Source organism: Pongo pygmaeus, chromosome 8 (genome assembly GCF_028885625.2).
Source record: "Pongo pygmaeus isolate AG05252 chromosome 8, NHGRI_mPonPyg2-v2.0_pri, whole genome shotgun sequence".
NCBI classification, from domain to species: Eukaryota; Metazoa; Chordata; class Mammalia; order Primates; family Hominidae; genus Pongo; species Pongo pygmaeus.
Window position 1 is genome coordinate 31,211,019 of NC_072381.2, and position 20,047 is coordinate 31,231,065.

Below are 20,047 nucleotides of genomic sequence, written 5' to 3' on the forward strand. Positions count from 1 at the left end.
CTTAATTTTATAAAATGCATATGATTATTCAAAGCAAAAATTAGGCAGTGGCTCACGCCTGTAATCACAACACTTTGGGAGGCCAAGCCAGGAGGATCGCTTGAGCCCAGGAGTTCAAGATCAGCCTGGGCCACGTAGGGAGACCCAGTCTCTACAAAATAAAAAATTAAAATTAAAAAACCGGCAGGGTGCGGTGGCTCATGGCTATATTCCCGGCACTTTGGGAGTCCGAGGCAGGCAGATCACTTGAGGCCAGAAGTTTGAGACCAGCCTGGCCAACATGGTAAAACTCTGTCTCTCGTAAAAGTACAAAAAAATTAGCCGGGTGCAGTGGCACACACCTGTAATACCAGCTACTCGGGATGCTGAGGTAGAAGAGTCATTTGAACCTGGAAGGTGGAGGTTGCAGTGAGCTCTGATTGCACCACTGCACTCCAGCCTGGGTGACAGAGTGAGACTCTGTCTCAAAAATAAATTAATAAATATTTTTAAAAATTTTTAAAAACCTAGCTGGGCATGGTGGCATATACCTGTGTTCCCAGCTACTTGGGAGGCCAAGGTAGAAGAATGGCTTGAGCCCAGGAGGCTGAGAGCACAGTGAGCTATGATCATGCCACTGCACTTCAGCCTGGGTGACAGAGCAAAACCCTGTCTTAAAAAGAAAAAAAAAAAGTGTGTTCTGGCCAGGCGTGGTGGTTTACACTGGTAATCTCAGCACTTTGGGAGGCTGAGGCAGGAGGATTCCTTGAGCCCAGGAGTTTGAGACCAGCCTGGGCAACACAGGGAGACCCCATCTCTTTTAAAAATAAATAAATGTTTTAAAAAGCAAAAATTAAAATATTATATTTTGGAGTGCATAATATACATAATGTATTACATATAATAACTGCAGCATAACAGATAGGGCTGGAAAATACACTATACAGTTGCAAGATTCTTACATTTTATATCATCAGATACATATTAACTATAAGTAAACCACAATATGTGAAGAATATATACCGCAATCCCTACAACTTCTAAAAAAATACATTAGAAAGAAAGGATTTCAGCTTGTCCTTGAAGGTTGTAGGTGTGGCAGACTATATTTCTCCTTCCCCCGCCATAGGGGTGTATGCTGTCCCACCCAGTAATGTTGGCCTGGACCATGAGACTTTCTTTGATCAGAGGAATCAGAGCAGAAGAGCTAGTTCTGAGCCTAAACCTGAAGACACATTGTATGCTTCCATTCATGCCCCTGGGAGTTTCTACCCTTCACTATGAGAATAACGTGTGAACGCTGATTAATTTTCAGACTGAAGCATATCAGCCCCAGCCTACCTACATATCCGTGAGTCCGGTGAGTGAGAAAGAAATACGTGCTGTTTTAGAACACTGAGATTTTAGGCCTGTTTGTGATTGCAGCAAAAGTTGATGAATGCAGTGGAATTCGAAAATGGGAATGTAGTAAGTAGTAAAATTCATGCAATTCTCTTTAGGTTACTGATGTTACCAAACACAAAGTCTACTTCTGAAGCCCACTGGGATGTAAAATCCATGACTACAGAGATTTTGTGGGTCTTGTTCATCATTGCATATCATCAGTATCTAAAACAGCGCTTGGCTTCTCAGAGAAAGAAAAATAGAATTACCATTCAACCTAGCGATCCCATTTATAGGTAGGTACCCAAAGGAAAATAAATTGTTCTACCAAAAATTTACCTGCTCTCGTATGTGTATTACAGCACTATTCACTATAGCAAAATTATGGGATCAACCTAGGTGCTCATCAACAGAGGACCGGATAAATAAAATGTGGTACATATACACCATGGAGTACTATGCAGCCATAAGTAAGAATGGAATCGTGTTCTCTGTAGCAACTGGAGCTGGAAGCCATCCTCTTAAGTCAATTAATGCAGAAACAGAAAAATCAAATACTGTGGGTTCTCACTTATAAGTGGGAGCAAAACAATGGAGACACATGGACATAAAGGTGAAAACAATAGACACTGAGGCCTCCAAAAGAGAGAAAGGAGAGAGGAGAGGAAAGGTTGAAAAATGACCCGTGGGGTACCATGTTCATTATTCAGGTGATGGGTTCGATAGAAGCCCAAACTCCAGCATCCTGAAATATATCCATGTAACAAACCTGCAATGTACTCCTGAAACTAAAATTAAAAAATAAAATAAATAAAATAATATAAAAACAGTGCTTGGTCCTTAAGAGGTATTCACTAATTCATTGTCCAATGAATGAAGTACTGTGAGGGAATGAGTTGTTGAATAAGAAGGGAATGGTTTGACTAGTCTGAAAAGCTAACCTGAGATAGGATAGGGATAGATTGTAAAGGCCTTGAATATCCCACTAAGGTGACTGAACTTGACTTAGTTGGTAATGAGACTTATGTAACAAGACCCATGTAAGACTTTAAGATCAATCAAGAGATGGTGTGCAGGACAGGTGGACAGGGATACCGAAGGCGACAAAACTCATCAAAAACCTGCTACTGGAATTGTCCAAGCCAGGTGTGAGGTGGCACTGACCAAGGTAGTGCTAATAGAAAGGGGAGGAGAAATCATAATGAAATTCTCCATTGTTCCTGGCAACGAATTAAAAGTAGAAGGTGAAAGAGAATGGGATCCCAGGTTTAGCTTGGAGCCAGCAGAAGAACTGATCTCCAGGGGATGGGTGGCTTTGGGAAATATTAATTTTGACACCCCAACTGAGTGCACAGTTGAAAACAGGGGCCTACACCTCAGGAGATGAGTTCTAAGTAGATTTGGGAATTAGAGATCACTGTTAACTGATTTGGCCGATCCTGAAGCAATAGCAACTGAAGAAATAAATGGATAGATAGATAGATAGATAGATAGATAGATAGATAGATAAAAATAAACTGATAAAAATTAACTGATTTGGCCCACTTCTCAAGTCGTGAAAGAGGATGACACCACCAAGGGGTGAATGAGTGTAGCAAGAGAGTGTGAAAGATCAAAAAGAGAATCTTGAAAAATGTCATTTACATACACGTAGTCCTAACAAGAGGCGAATAGTTGGTACCAAGCAAAGGAAAACAGGGCAGGGCACACAGGTGCAAAAGCCAGAGGAGGAAGGGTGTCAAAATCCCACTTGAGGGGACCGGATGAAAAAGCAGCCAGTGGGTGTGGTGATTGGAGGTCGCCCTTAAACGAGTATTAATTCAAGGAGCAGGTCAGAAACATGGAGAAGAGCAGCGCAAAGCACGTGTGAGGAAACCGCTGGGCAGCGCGTGAGGACGGCGGCGGTGAACGAAGGGCAGGATGGACCAGGTGTTGAGGATGACAGCCCAGCTCGGAGAGGTTTTGTTTAGGGTAGGGGAGACCTGAGCACATTTGTAGAAGGCAGTGAAGCCATTGGAGAGAGATCGACTATGCTAAGACACAAGAGGGAGAGGAGATACCTGACTGGGCATAAAGGTCGAGAAGTCAAAAACGAACGGAAATGAGAGCCCGGTGCAACCTTAACAGCCTTAGAAAGGGAGCTGCAAACAGCTGTGGTTTATCAGCACTGATGTTTCTTGACCACGCTTCAAAGCATAGCTTCAAGAGCAGGGTCGATCTTTCTTAATTACCCAGCTTCTGTGGCTATCGTATATATAACCTTAGGGCTGGAACCAAGGAGGGAGGCTCTTAGTAAAAGTCCTCGATGACAGTGACAGTGTCATTCCCACTTTGCAGACATTCCATTCATTCTTACACTGTCTTTCAGCAGAACGTGGGACAGGTATTGTTGTGAGGGCCAGAAATGGGAACACTGATTTGGATGCCAAAATCAAAGTTAGGAAAGGGGCCAGTGTTTCTTGTTGCCCCCTAGATAGCCCCACATTGCTCTGCAAAACCGCAATAGTCACTTAACCCCCGGGCACTCACACCAGGAGAAAAGAATGCTAACAGCTCCAACAAAAATACTTGAACTCTCTTCAGTTCCTTGCATCTGACCTTGATATTTTCCCTTGAAAGTGAACCATAGTAGCTCCAAGGAGTACAGGGAAAGGGACCAGATGGACAATAAGATAAGGGGTTTGGATTTGCCTAAAAAGTAAGACTAAACCTTGAACTCGGTTATATTCATAGTTTTTTAGTTATAGCCAAGCTTTTCCAGGTGTATAAAAGCTGCCAACAATCTTTCCATTTGTTAGGAACTGCACTTAGCAGTTACTCTGCACGTCAATAAAAACAAGGGCTTACTATGTACCAGGTACTGTTCCAATCACTTTACACATATTATCTCATTTATTATTATCCTGTGGAGATTCTTGTTAGGATTAAATGAGCTAATACATGGAAAGAACTACCCTTCTCTTCATTTACGAGTAAGGGAACTCTGGCTTGGAGAACCCGGCCACATATTTTAAAGTATTTATGAAATATCATCTGCTTGTTTTCATCTTTTATGAAGATGCATCTAGGATACATCCTGGGCAAGTTGCCTAGGCAATCTAGGCAATTGAGTTTCCTACTGAATTTCCTCAGAGAAGCTATCACAAAAGAGGTAAACCAAAGGCTAGGGCAGTAGTTCAAGTGATGAAATCACTTGAAAAGCTTTGGAAACTTACTGATGCCCACATGACCCCAAATAATCTGATTTAATTAATTAATCTGAGGTGGGCCCTAGATACAGGTATTTGAATCTCTCTGTCTCTTTCTTTCTTTCTCTCTCTCTCTCTCTCTCAATCTCTGTGTGTGTGTGTGTGTGTAAACCTGGCTCCTCAATTTTTCTTCTACTCTCAGCAGATTATTCTCAGTGTTGGACACTTCCCTTAGAAAGGAGTGCTAATGGGTTGGTTTTGAGAGTTCACAGGAGCTGCATTGCTCCAGCCCCTTCAGACTTGCTTACCACCAGCCTCTTGCATGCAATTGCTATTGGAAAGAGCAAGAGCCTTCCCAGGTTCAGCAACTATTCTCAAGTCAGCTCTAAGCTCTGTTCATTATTTTGGAGTTCTGTTGTCTCTCAGGCCCCTCCATGCTTCCTCTGTTGATTTTCTTTGCTTTCTGCTGCAGAAATGCTACTACCTGAACATCTTATAGCTGCTGGTAGGCCTCTACCTGGTGTATCTGTGGGTTCTTGAAGACATCTCGTCACCTAGTTTGGTTGTAAATGTTGTGAATGGGATTTTGGCTTTACTACCTGTGTGCTCTGTTTTAATATAGAGATTTGAACAGACTGAAAAATGATGCCTCCATGTTTCCAGAATCTTCCCAAGTTACTCTAATATGCATGGTTGAAAACCATGATTTGAGAGGATGTCCAGGGTACAGAGGCTTGTTGTTAGAAATAGGAATTCCCAGATTTGAAGACTAGGCCTAAACAAGGTCTATGGCTATGGCCCTGGTAGCAAGCCCATGGAATTGACTGGAAACAAACAGGTCAAAAGCCTAAAACTAAAGTTTTTAGGAAGGTGTGATACAAAAGTTATTCAAACCTGGCCAACAAAACTTATGATTGATTAACCTCCCGGGTTACAGCCATATAGTTTCAGAACTACCACCAACAGATGAGACAAGCTAAAGCTGTGCAGGCCCAGAAAAAGCCTCCTTCCCAATGTCTCTCTTATGAAAAATAACGTACAAGAGGCCGGGGGTGATGGCTCACACCTGTGATCCCAGCACTTTGGGAGGCCGAAGCGGGCGGATCACCTGAGGTCGGGAGTTCGAGACCAGCCTGGCCAACATGGCGAAACCCCACCTCTACTAAAAATACAAAAATTAGCCGGGCATGGTGGCGGCGCCTGTAGTCCCAGCTACTCGAGGGTCTAAGGCAGGGCGAATCACTTGAATCTGGGAGGCGGAAGTTGCAGTGAGCCGAGATCGTGCCATTGCACTCCAGCCTGAATGACAGAGTGAGACTCTGTCTCAAAAAAAAAAAAAAGAAAAAGAAAAAAAAAGTACAAGACAGATCCTTTTTCTCATTCCCCAAAGGGCAAAACCAGGTGCCAGGGAGAGTCCCCCCCAGAACACAGAACTTAGGGATACCACATAGGTTGACCACAAAACTAGCTCCACTTTCAGACCAAGAAACAGAATTCTCATCTGTGAGGATATGACATACCTTGTTTACCAGGATCTTCTTTCCCAAATGGAAGGATTTAATGTATGTGTCCTCTTCTTTTCCCATGTTTATAGGTTAATATAGGATATATTTATCATTTGCGACTGATATATTTTCAACATTCATCCTACATCTTGGATAACTTCTCACATTATGAGTTCTACATTCCCAAGGTAGAATCCAGGAAATTCACATCCCCAGAATCCCTTGCCTCTACAGGGCAGACACATAGCTTAACTTCCACCTATCAGTTACACCCACGGGAAATGTGGAAACAGAAAAGAGCAACAATGAAGCATTGAGATGAATCTTTCAGCAAATGTGGAGACAGTGTTTGTTTCTGTAACTGCCCAACGTGTTCTCCTTGCCCAATCCCTAGACAGAGCCGATTTATCTAGATAGTGGAATTGCAATAGGGAAAGAGTTTAATTTACACACAGCTGGCCGGACAGGAGACCGGAATTTTATTATTACTCAAATCAGTCCCCTCAAAAATTTGGGGATTGGGGTTTTTAAGGATGATTTGGTGGGTAGGGGGTCGGGCAGTGGGGAGTGTTGATTGGTCAGACAAGATAATAGGGAGTCGAAGTGGATTTTCCTTGTCTTCTCATCCTGAATAGGATCACAGAACTGGTTGAGTCAAATTAGTTAGTATGGGAAGCATCCGCTGGTGCATCAAAATGCAGCATCTGCAAAACATCTCAAGTGCTGATCTTAGGTTTTACAATAGTGATGTTATCCCCAGGAGCAACTTGGGGAGGTTCAGAATCTTACAGCCTCCATCCGAATGACTCCTAAACCACAATTTCTAATCTTGTAGCTAATTGGTTGGTCCTACAAAGGCAGACTAGTCCCCAAGAAAGAAGGGGGTTTGTTTTGCGAAAGGGCTATTATCGCCTTTGTTTCAAAGTTAAACCATAAACAAAGTTCCTCCCAAAGTTAGTTTGGCCTACACCTGGGAATGAACCAAGGACAGCTTGGAGAATGGAAGCAAGATGGAGCCAATTAGGTCAGATCTCTTTCACCATCATAATTTTCTCAGTTATAATTTTTGCAAAGGAGGTTTCAGTTCTATCTGGGCAATAGTGGTAGTGCTTCTGGCACCCAGCCCTTTAGTGCTGTAGAAGTCTGGTGGCAGTGACAGGAGTATTTTTGCTGGACCAACCCCTGGGGCGTGATTGGGCATTGTCTGTAGCTTTAGAATGTGGCTCTTTGGTCCCCTTTGAGATGCTATTTGCTATCTAATGTCATTTACTAAATTCATTTTTTGTTTAATATAGTCCAGTAGATTCCATTGTTTGTAATTGAGAATCCTGAGCAATAATGCTGGAGTGAGTAATTTATCATTTAATCCTAATTTACTCAATAATGAGGAGCTATATCCTGGCCTGGCATTATTAGCTGCAGAGGCTGGAGTTGCAGCTGGCTGAAGTTTGTGCCTCTCAGGTAAGTATGAGCATTTTGAAGGTGTGGATATTGATTAACAATATTCCCGACATCCACTCTCAACATCCACTCTTTCCCTCTTCCACTGTGTTGAAGCCAAGAGGTTTTAGTTGGATTAATCCCACCCCCAGCTACTGGGATAGATCATGATTGGTCTAAAATAATTGGTGATTGGTTCAGGAATGGACCAATTAGAACATGGTTTAGAACTCTAGTTCCATGGTTATGGGAGGTAGCACGATCCCCATCTCCGGATCTGCCAGCAGCCGTCTTGGGACCCTGAAGGAAACCAGCTTGAGCGTGAAGCCAGTCACAGAGGTGGGTAGAGGTAAGACAGCCACAGAAATAGAGCCAGATCAAACTGCACTTGAAGCCTACTACCTGTGAACCTTTTAGTTGTTACGGAGCCAGAAGATGCTTTTTAGTCATAAGCCATCTTGGGCTGGATTTTTTTCTACTTGCAACTGAAAACATCTCGATATAAAAACTGTGCAAGGTTTTTGCTCCCGTATGTAGCTTTGAAATAGCTGTGCTTATCACGGAGTTAGCATTTAGTCATCCCAACAGAGGGCAACATTTTGGTTCATTTCTTTTTAAAGTACTCAAAAGTTGGCAGGGCACAGTGGCTCATGCCTGTAATCCCAACAATTTAGGAGGCCGAGGCAGGTGTATCACTTGAGGTCAGGAGTTCGAGACCAGCCTGGCCAACATGGTGAAACCCCGTCTCTACTAAAAATACAAAATTAACCGGGCGTGCTGTCAGGTGTCTGTAGTCCCAGCTACTAGGGATGCTGAGGCATGGGAATCACTTGAACCCCGGAGGCAGAGGTTACAGTGAGCTGAGATTATGCCACTGCACTCCAGGCTGGGCAACAGAGTGAGACTCAGTCTCAAAACTCAAAAATAATAAAATAAAAGTACTCAAAAGCTATTTAACATATATTAAATTTGGTGCCAACTTGTGCTAGGCACTGGGCTGGTGACTGGAGATGGAAAGATGAGTAAGATGCAGTGCATGTTCTAAAAGATTCCATGTTAGCGGATCTCAAAGGAACTTATGCCTCAAAAATTCAACCTTGTTCTATCAGTGAGAATACTGAAATTCAGAGAAGTCTCTTACCCAATTGTTAACAGCACCGGGACTGGAAGCAAGGTTTATCAGTGTATTCGTCCATTCTTGCATTGATATAAAGAAATACCTGAGACTGGGTAATTTCTAAAGAAAAGAGGTTTAATTGGCTCATGGCTCTGCAGACTGTACAGGAAATATGATGCCTATATCTGCTTAGCTTCTGGGGAGGCCTGAGGAAACTTACAATCATGGTAGAAGACCGAGGGGAAGCACACAAGTCACATGGCTGGAACAGCAAGAGAGAGGGAGAAGGGGAAGGTGCTACACACTCTTCAACAATGAGATCTCATGAGAATTCACTCACAGTGGCAAGGACAGTACCAAGGGGATGATGCTAAGCCACTAATGGGAAATCAGCCCCCATGATCCAGTCACCTCCCACCAGCCCCTATCTTAAGCATTGAAGATTACAATTCAATATAGGATTCGATGGGGACACAGATCCAAACCATCTCAGCCAGTTACAAGCCTGTGGTAATTTTGATTTGATAAATAAACATTTGCATTGAGTATCTAAGACATCTAATATAACTGGGGTGTTCTGCTATAGAGTTTGGATGTAGGTATATGTAAATTTCCCAACCTCTTGCAATAGCCTCTGAAATACAACAGTGGGATATACAGATCCTCAGATTAGTAGGGAATCTATTTCCCACCCTCAGAACACCTTATTCCCTATAAACCCAAGGCTCTCATAGGGAACTCCCTCACTCACATCCAAGGGCCAGCCCTGGTTGCTTGGACATAACAAATCCCAGATCATACTCACATTGCCATTGCAGCTGTTGCCACTGGAATAGGTTGTCACTGTTGGGTCCAAAGAAATATGGATGGTGCTGAGTTTCCCGCTTCTGAGACCCCCACTATCAACGTTGCCCTGTGATCCCAGTGTTAGAGCTCTTTGGGTTCACTTCTAAATCCTTTCCCATTGGGCAAAAGGCCTTGCCCAGGATGACTGAGAAGGAGAGGCTCCAGCATCTGCTGCCGGAACCGTGGTTCTCCTTTTATCACTGGACTTAGTCAAGGGGCCTGACCACTATCACATTGGTTTCTGCGCTTGGGGCAATTTTATCCAGAGAGCTTCAATTGCCCATATCTGTCACTGAGTCTTTGTCAGGGCCATCCCAACTTTTAATAGCACTTATTCTGCAGGAAGAAGCATTGAGATCTACCATCATCTTTCTCTGAAGACTTGTGAATTCCTAATGGATATTACCTTTGTGTCACACAGCAGCCATTAAGTTCCTCCTACCCATTGGGTGTTTTCTGGTTTTTGGTTTTTTTTGGGGGGTGGGGGAGCAAAATTAATTTCAATCACATTAGATACCCTATTATAAATCTTTATTGTCTTTTGGATAGAGGAAAGTAATCTATATCTTCTAAGGACAATAATATTTTAGATTCTCTTTGAAAAAGATCTCACTGAATTGTTGAAATTCTAAAAAACATCACCATAAGGGCTAATATAAAATAAAATCCTTAAGGTAGGGCTCACTGGCTCATGCCTATAATCCCAGCACTGTGGGAAGCTGAGGCAGGCAGATCACCTGAGGTCAGGAGTTTGATACCAGCCCAGCCAATAGAGTGAAACCTCGTCTCTACTAAAATACAAGATTAGCCAGGCATGGTGATGGGCACCTGTAATCCCAGCTACTCAGGAGACTGAGGCAGGAGAATTGCTTGAACTTGGGAGGTGGAGGTTGCAGTGAGCCGAGATGGCACCATTACACACCAGTCTGGGCAACAGAGCAAGACTCTGTCACACACACACACACACACACACACACAAATCTTTAACTAAATTGCTGAATATGGTGGGCAGCCTCTACAACGGCTCCTGGTAAGCCCTACCTTTCAGCATGCATGCCCCTGTGTAATCCCCTCCCCTCGAATGTGAGCTGGACCTACCTAGTGACTTGCTACCTAGTGACCTACCTAGTGACAAAAAGAATATGGTGAAATAGATGGACTGTCATTTTTTAGATTAGGTTACAAAAAGATTCTGATTTTTCTCCTGTTATCTGGTCTCTCTTTGATTTTTTTTTTTTTTTTCCTATTATCTGGTCTCTCTCTCTCTCTCCCCCACCGCCCCACCCGCCACTCCTCCCTCCTTACTCTGGGTGAAGCAAGCTGCCATGCTGTGAATAACGCTGTGGAAAGACCCTCAAAGAACTGGGGTCTCTGGCCAATAGCGAGTTTGGCTCTGAGGCCCGCCAGCAGCTATGTGAATGATCTTGGAAGCAGTGTTCTCTGTGAAGCCTCAAGAGGACTCCAGCCCTGGCCAACACCTTGATTTCTGTCTCTCTTGTGAGAGATCCTGGGTTTTCTTTAGGCTTATGAAGAGTCTCAGGCACCCAGACTAACTGCATCCTGATTCCTGAGAGATTCTTGAAATGCGTGTCTGCTGCTTTAATCCACTATGTTTTGGGCGTTGTTACACAGCAATAGATAGCTAATACACAGAGTATTTGTAATACAAGGTATTTGGCTTTATGTAAGACTCTGGCTTCAAGAGTGTTTGCATTCTTTGAAACCTTTGTTCATACTTGGAGGAAAAATCAGTGACTCTGACCCAGGAAATCTCTCCCTGAGCCTCCCAGCTCTGCCACTGACTGACAGAGCATCTCTGGGTTAACCACCTTCAGATTCCACATCTTTAAAAAAGGTATGATCATTTCTACCCTAGTTTTCAGAGTTACACCAGTGGAAATAATACATGTAAAGCCACTTCCAGCAAGTGAAGCGCTGCACACACATGAAATGTATTGTTTCTAAAAGCCAGTCTTGGCCCCATTGCCATTTTCTGTTCTTTTCCTCTAAATACACCCATCCTTCGTACAATCCCAATTGTGCCATGTCGTGTTTAGCCTGAGAAATACGACCGATTGAAACTGTACACCACCTGGCAAGGCTAAAGGCAGCACTGGGTTGCTACTGAAATGCAGTGTGTTTTCAAAGCATTTTTCCCTCCTCTAGGGAGTCAGTTGTCAGAGGACATCCTGGCTTGTGGAGATGAGCACTTCCTCCCGGGAATTGGGTGGAGCCAGGGTTGAGGTCCTTTCTGGTGTTACTCGTCTAACTGAAGCCTCTTTTCTGTTAAGTAGACAAAGAAAGTGCCTCATGACTTCCTGCATCCTATTCTCCGGGGTGTCATCCTTGTAAGGAAATACTGACTTTAGAGAGGAAATGTGTTCGTGAAAATAGAAATAATAATTAAATCATGTAACTCAAAAGAACAAGATGTATGAGGTTTTTAAAGAAACTAAAGAAAATCCCACTGAACCAAATCTAAATCCAATCATATGAATATCTGACTTAGCTCAGTTAATTAACACGATTTATCAAACAATAGGTGTCCAAAATATTTTTGTGGTGTTTAGGCATTTTTCTGCGTTTTGTGAAATGCCTACAGTGAATGTGTAATACTTTGGTGATGGAAAATGGAGAGGAATCAATTAGAAAAGCCTTCAGTAAATAGTACAGAGAGTATTTTCTTATTTTTGCTAAAAGAAATGCAAAAATGATAAGCCTGAAACAGATGAGTGGGAAGGAGTAGGATGGGAGGGGGATGGAAATGAGCCTTCTCAGAGTACAACTTTTTATATCATTTTGATTTTTGAAACATATAAATGTTTTACATATTCAAAAAACAAAATTAAATCCAAAAGGATTTTTCAAATTCTAAAATTGAATGCAAACAGAAGTAAGCATAAATATATATATCAAATTAAAAAATAACCACAGAGAGAAAAAAAGTATTTCAAGTAACTTTTAATTTGAAAAATCTTTTCATTCTGGCTAATTCAAGTTACTTTTCTTTCTTCTTCCTTTTTTTTCTTTTTTTTTTTTTTTTGCAGAGGTGAGATCTTGCTATGTTGCCCAGGCTGGTCTTGAGCTCCTGGCCTCAAGTGGTCCTCCCACTTTGGCCTCCCAAAGTGCTGGGATTACGGGCACAAGCCTCTGTGCTCAGCCCTCAACTTACTCTTATTTCTGACTGCCGTCTGTAATGGGATACATGCTGAGGCCAAAAAGAATGGTAAATAAATGTGAAACTTGACTTAATAGTTTTGTTGACAGCAGTAATGTTAGTTCATTTTACAGGTCAACTTTACCAGGCCATGTGGTGCCCAGACATTTAGTCAAACACTTTCGGTGTGTCTGTGGGGGTGTTTCTAGGCGAGAGTGACATGTAAGTTGGTAGAATGAATAAAAGCTGACTGCCCTCCCTACTGTGGGCGGGGCTCATCCAATCAGCTGAAGACCTAAGCAGAACAAAAAGCTTGACTCTCCCATGAATAAAAGAGAACTCCTCCTCCTGACTGCCTTCAGGTTAGGACATCATTTCTTTTCCTACCTTCAGACTTAAACTGAAACATTGGTTCTATCAGGGTCTCAAGCCTGCTGGCCTTTGGCCTGGCTCTCCTGGGTCTTTGCTGGCTGCAGATCTTGGGATTTGTCAGCCTCTGTAATTGCATGAGCCAATTCCTCAGAGTAAATCTATGTTTACTGTGTATATTTATATCATATATGTTTATTGCATATATTTATATATAATATATATTATGTTTATATATGTTTATATGTTTTTTATATATATACACGTAAACATTATATATATTTGTTTGTTTTGAGACAGAGTCTCACTCTGTCACCTAGGCTGCAGTGCAGTGGTGAGATCTCAACTCACTGCAGCCTCCATCTCCCGGGTTCAAGTGATTCTTGTGCCTCAGTCTCCTATGTAGCTGGGATTGCAGCCATGTGCCACCACGCCCAGCTAAGTTTTGTATTTTTAGTAGAGATGAAGTTTCACCATGTTGGCCAGGCTGGTCTCAAACTACTGGGCCTAAGTGATCCACCTGCCTCAGCCTCTCATAGTGCTGGGGTTACAGGCATATATATATGTGTATATATATATATATATATATGTTTATAGATACACATATAAAAACACATACACATACATACAAATCCTTTTGGTTCTGTTTCTGTGGAGAACCCTAACACAATGTAACTCTAAAATAGTTCTATTTTTATTTTGGATAAAGCAAATAATCTACTTAGGAAACAAGATTCTCTCTGTAAGAGAAAAGAGATGAAATACAAAAGAGATGAAAATACAAAATAAAGGAAGATAAGAGAAGTCCTATACTATGACATTTGTGCAGGAAATGTCATTAAGAACTCATGACTGGCCGGGCACGGTGGCTCAGGCCTATAATCCCAGCCCTTTGGAAGGCCGAGGCGGGTGGATCACGAGGTCAGGTGTTCAAGACCAGCCTGGCCAAGATGGTGAAACCCTGTCCCTACTAAAAATACAAAAATTAGCTGGGTGTGGTGGCAGGCAGCTGTAATCCCAGCTACACTAGAGGCTGAGAAAGGAGAATTGCTTGAACCCGGGAGGCAGAGGTTGCAGTGAGCCGAGATCATGCCACTGTACTTCAGCCCGGGTGACAGAGCTAGACTCCGTCTCAAAAAAAAAAAAAGAACTCATGATTATGTTGACAACGCATCTCCCAGCTTTGCTCACTGAAATGGCCTGAGCACAACCAGTGCCCATATTTTGGCTTCTAAGTGTCATTCCCACTAAAAGGAACCAGGGCTCCCTCGAGAAATGGCTGACTTTAGATCTGGGGCAGAGAAAGCACAAGATGAGCCTGAGATGACTTGTGCCACAAAGAGAGAGAAAGGGAGTGAAGGGGAGAGAGAGAGAGAGGGAGAGAAATAAAGGTGGAAGAAAGGAAACTCCTCTTTTACAGAAGTCCAGTTAATAAATGTAGAAAAGATTCTCAAATTTAAAAAATAATTTTGCAGCTCTCAATGTAATAACTGATTGAGGCAGGGATCTTCATGGATTCTTTAACAGCTGGACAGAATATTGTTAGTGACAAGGTATTCAAACAATCTCAAAGTATCCCCCCTACAGATAATTTGACAGTTGAAAACAACAGCAAACTGCATCTATACAATGGAGAGATCTGGTGGTCACAGTCTTAGCAAAAATATCAAACTTGCAACACAAATATTAGGGCAACCGAATAGCATGTGCCTCTTGATGTGATGAAAGCACAAGTTTTCAAGGTCACTTCTGTAATGTTCTTACCGATGTTGTTTAAGCTGAATCTAATCATACATTTAGACTTAAGGTACTCTGAGTTACAGGGAAAAAATAGGAGCTACCAGGAACACAGTAAACACCACCACGAAGAGATAACCAGATCAATCTGGAAGGCAGAATATGGCACAAGACCATTGGTCTGAACTCTTCAAAAAATGCATCGCAAAAGATAGAAAAGCATGTGGACTGTTCTATAATAAAGAAATTAAAGAGCAGTAACAGTCACATACAATGCTTGAACCTTAATAGGATCCTGAATTGGACAAAGGAATATATACTGCATGAGAAGATATAATGAAATTGTTCATTTTATTTATTTATTTAATTTTGAGACAGAGTCTCGCCATGTTGCCCAGGCTGGAGTGCAGTGGTGCAATCTTGGCTCACTGCAACCTCCACCTCTTGGGTTCAAGCAATTCTCCTGCCTCAGCCTCCTCAGTAGCTGGGACTAAAGGCATGTGCCAGCACACCTGGTTAATTTTTTGTATTTTTAATAGAGATGGGGTTTCACCATGTTGGCCAGGCTGGTCTCAAACTCCTTACCTCAAGTGATCCACCCGCCTTGGCCTTCCAAAGTGCTGGGATTATGGGCATGAGCCATCGCACCTGGCTGAAATTGTTCATTTTATTAAGTATGACAATGATATTACAGTTAGGTAGGAAACCATTCTAATTCTAAGGAGATTCATGCTGAAGTACTTAGAGGTAAACTATTGTGATGACTACAATTTATTTTCAAATAGTTAAGCAAAAAGAAGTGGATATGTGTATATAAATAACATAGAAAACAGAGGGAGTGAGTGGCCGGGGGAGAGGAAGAGAAAGGGAGAGAGAGAGAGAAAGAAAGAGAGAGAGGTGCACCCAAGCGTGCACTGGAAAGAGAACAAGCAAATGGGGCAAAATTGGTGACTCTGGTCCAAAAGTGTAAGAATTTCACTTTATGGTTTTTTCCATTTTTCTGCACGTTTGAATATTTTCAAAATAAGAAATTGGGAGGAAGGTACTGATGATAATACTTGGTGAAAATCAAGTGAGGTTGCTGCAGGAAACATAATGACGGACCCGTGCTGTTAGATAAGAATAGTAACTTCCCCCACAGCTGGGGAGGAGCACAGCTGTCAGTCAAGGATCACCCTGTGAGGCTGAGTGTGCAGCATTAATGCAAAACAGCAAACCTAATCCACGTGCCCCAGGCCATTGCTACAAAAGCAATGGGCGCTCTTCCCGGGCAGTCCCACGTTCCAGGGAGCCAAAGCTTGCAGCGTGAGAGGGTCTCTTTTTGGAACAAAGGTCGGTGAGCGAAGTCAAGTCCAGGCTTGGCTTTGAGAGATCACATGTCAGTTGCACGAACAGGACGAGAAGGCAGCAGAGTGAGTGGCGGAAAGGAATGTGCGGCTGAAGGAAGAAACGTGGGCTCAGAGCTGGAAGCTTAATATAATTTTATACATAACAGCAAAGTTTCCCAATTTCCGGGAGATATTTTGGCTATTGTTGTTAACAGAGGACTTTCTGTGACCTCTCAGTGTGTTTCAGTTCTTTCACCTGTCTCTACCCTCTCTGCCCCCACGTGCTCAATGATTTCCAAGACCTCTGCTCCCTCTCCCACTTCCACAGCACTAAAAGAAAAACTGTGCAGCCATTTTCCCCAATGCCCGTTCAGGGCTTTCAGGCCCCCCCTTCCCTGAAGAGCCTCCTCTGTTACAGGGGTTTTGAAAGAACCACGTGGAAACCTAGAGATTCCCAACTGGGCACAAATAATTATGGTTTCACTGTGTGAACGAGAATCATATATTTTTCAAGTTCCCTGTTGGATTGACTATTTTTAATTTACTACAAGCAGAAACTTCATCAATGTTTAAAGGGTGTGGTCAAAATACACACATATGGTGGCATTCATTTTTTGGGTAGGAGTCTATTTGTATTCCTATGCTTAGCTGTGCCATGAGGGGTAGATTGAGACGAGCCGATGCCACCTGAGCAGTTCATCAGAGAGAACAGACCAGACGCAGAGCGCCTCGCAGAATGCCCCGCGGCTCCACTGCTTCCATGAAATCTGCTCAAAATATTGCTTGTGGCTTTCCACAAACTAATTGCCTTGAAAAATCAGATTATAAATGTTATTGAGTTCGGGGATAAGATTGCTGCTTTTGTTAATCCAACAAGTCCCTGTCTCCATAAAAGGTCCGTGTGCCCCATGAGTACTAAATATATGTAGACTTAATACCAGCTAAAACGATTTATTCTCCTTTTTGTACTGGGAACAGGGTTTCACCGGATGGTATCGCAAGCTGGCTACATCTGCTTTCCTTTCCACCCTGGCTGCTAAGATGTCCAGAGCCAAATTTGAAAGCCACCTCTACCAATGCAGTCAAAGCCTTATGACCTACATTTGGGTTACTATTCTTATTTTTGCATCCTCGTGATTTCTTCTTTTTTGTTTGTTTGTTTTAGACGTTGTCTTGCTCTGTTGCCAGGCTGGAGTGCAGTGGCATGGTCTCGGCTCACTGCAACCTCCGCCTCCCGGGTTCGAGCGATTCTCCTGCCTCAGCTACTCATGATTGCTTCTTACATTGGTTCTAGCTCTGTAAGTTGCTTGGAATCCTTCTTCGAATGAGGAGGTGTATAAGGGATGGGAAAAACACCGGTTGAGCATAAAACAGAGGAGAGGTTGCTCAGGTTCCCGTTGCCCTCAGTTTGCATATTCATCAGGGGACCATGGGATGCTCTTTGCCCTATTCAGGGACAATAGGATGCACACCAGCAAACCAGCAAGCCTGAGCCCAAATCCTATATAAGAGCAGCATATATGGAGAGCAGCTCTCCGTAAATGGAAAAATACTCGGCAGCAATTTTCCCCAATGCTGTTGGGGAAAGCCAATAAACAAAGCTGCCATTGTGGCATTTTATGATGCACAGACTACATCAAGGAACGAGCTGGGGCCACAGGACATTCCCTGCCAAAGGTATCAGACCTACAGACATTTCCATGATGCACAGGCTGCACCTGGAGACACCTGAGAGAAACAGGAACTGAGCTAGACACGTGATAGACATTTACTCTGTAATCTCCATGTGACAAATCTGTAATAGAACAATCTTATTCCATTTCACACACAAAGAAACTGAGGCTCACAGGAAATAAATTGTCCAAGGTCAAGTAACTGCAAGAAAATGGCAAAGCAATAGTTAAAATCAAGGTGTAGGCCAGGCATGGTAGCTCATGTCTGTAATGCCAGCACTTTGGAGGCTGAGGTGGAAGGCTAGGAGTTTGAGACTAGCCTGGGCAACATAGCAAGACCCCACCCCTACAAAAAGTAAAAAAAAAAAAAAAAAAAAAAAAAAGCTGGGTGTGGTGGCATGCATCTGTACTCTCTGAGACTCACTACTCAGGAGGCTGGGGCAGGAGGATCTCTTAAGCCCAGGAATTTGAGGCTGCAGTGAGCTAAGATCACACCACTGCACTCCAGTCTGGGTGACAGAGTGAGACCCTGTCTTTAAAAACAACAACATAAAACAAAACAGCTGCAATAGGATGGGCGCAGTGGCTCACGCCTGTAATCTCGCACTTTGGGAGGCCGAGACGGGTGGATCACCTGAGGTCGGGAGTTCAAGACCAGCCTGACCAACATGGAGAAACCCCATCTCTACTAAAAATACAAAATTAGCCGGGTGTGGTGGCACATGCCTGTAATCCCAGCTACTCGGGAGGCTGAGGCAGGAGAATCGCCTCAACCTGGGAGGCGGAAGTTGCGGTGAGCTGACTGGGCAACAAGAGCAAAACTCTGTCTCAAAAACAAGCAAACAAAAAACAGCAGCAATAAAAGACATGGTGCATCTGATTTCAAAGTCCTGACTTACTGCAGCATGCCTAAAGGTTCCGTTCAATACCTATCCTTGCCTGTTTCCCCCAAGTCACGGCATGAATGTCAATTCTCCTTTGAAACAGCCTCCTCCTGATGAAGCTGCTACATGAAGTCTATAAAGCATTTAATTATTTGGAGTAAGCGAACTTTAAAAATGTAAAGCCATATGGAATGAGGCCAGGGAACCACTGGGTAGCTGCCCAGTTTGACTTTGGGTCCCTGTGAGAATTGGAAAGCAAATGTCAAAGAACAGATCTTGCCCTCTGGCACCCATGGATGTCACAAAAAATTCATGGAAACTCCTAGAGAAATTCCTCCACCTGTGTAAGACTTTTGTAAACCCAATATATAAGTGCTAACCTGCGACTGGCCACTGCGGTGGCCACACTGCTAATGCTGGTGCCCCGCACTGTTCAGCCCCCCATAAGGGACCTCTGAGGACCCTCACCTTCTGCCTCCCCCTACCTGGGCAGCTGCTGTTACCAGCCGGGGTTGCTGACACTTTGGGAACTGCACTGACCAGCGGATGCAACACTCTGAGCTCCCCTGCAAACCCCTCGGTGAACCTGCCTCAGAGCTGGTGCCTGTCATATCTCACATCCCTCGGAGCCATCTCAGATGGCGTGTCCTAAAATATCTATCTTCCCCTCCAAAAATAACTTTTGTGCTCCCTTTTTCCAGTAAATCTCCAATCCTTTTCCCCTTCTTGTGGTTCCTCCTGCTTCCATGCTGATATAACCAGCACTGGCCTAACTTCCTCATCTGTGCCATGCTGTCTGCCATCACCAAGCCTTTGCATGGGCTGTTCCCTCTGCCTGGGACACCGAAACACGTGCCTGTCAAATAAATGTGGATGTTTGTCGCCTCCAAATCTCATGTTGAAATGTGACCTCCAGGCTGGGCGCAGTGGCTCACGCCTGTAATCCCAGCACTTTGGGAGGCTGAGGTGGGCAGACCACCTGAGGTCAGGAGTTCGAAGACCAGCCTGGCCAATGTGGTGAAACCCCATCTCTACTAAAAGTACAAAAATTAGCCAGGTGTGGTGGCACATGCCTGTGGTCCCAGCTACTCGGGAAGCTGAGGCAGGAGAATTGCTTGAACCTGGGAGGTGGAGGTTGCAGTGAGCCAAGATCATGCCATTTCACTCCAGCCTGGGCAACACAGCGAGACTCCATCTAAAAAGAAAAAAAGAAAAGAAAAGAAATATGATTTCCAGTGTTGGAGGCGGGGCCTAGTGGGAGGTGTTCAGCTCATGGGGGCGGATCCCTCATGAATGTCTTGGTGCCCTCCCTACAGTCCCAATGGTCATGAGTTCACATGAGATCTGGTTGTTAAAAAGAGCATGGCACCTCCTCCTATCTCTCTGTCTTGCTTCCTCTCTCACTGTGTGACATGACTGCTCCCCTTTCACCTTCCATCTT

At 43.5% G+C, this 20,047-nt stretch overlaps 1 long non-coding RNA gene across 1 annotated transcript in view; it reads left to right on the forward strand.

Moving 5' to 3' along the window:
• The first annotated feature begins 7,768 nt into the window (after positions 1–7,768).
• The window catches only part of LOC129044912 (uncharacterized), a 73,829-nt gene continuing 61,550 nt past the window's right edge, over positions 7,769–20,047 (forward strand). The window contains exons 1-2 of the long non-coding RNA XR_008504849.2: positions 7,769–7,844; positions 12,506–12,684. This is a non-coding gene — a long non-coding RNA (uncharacterized LOC129044912). The remainder of the gene's footprint in view (positions 7,845–12,505; positions 12,685–20,047) is intronic.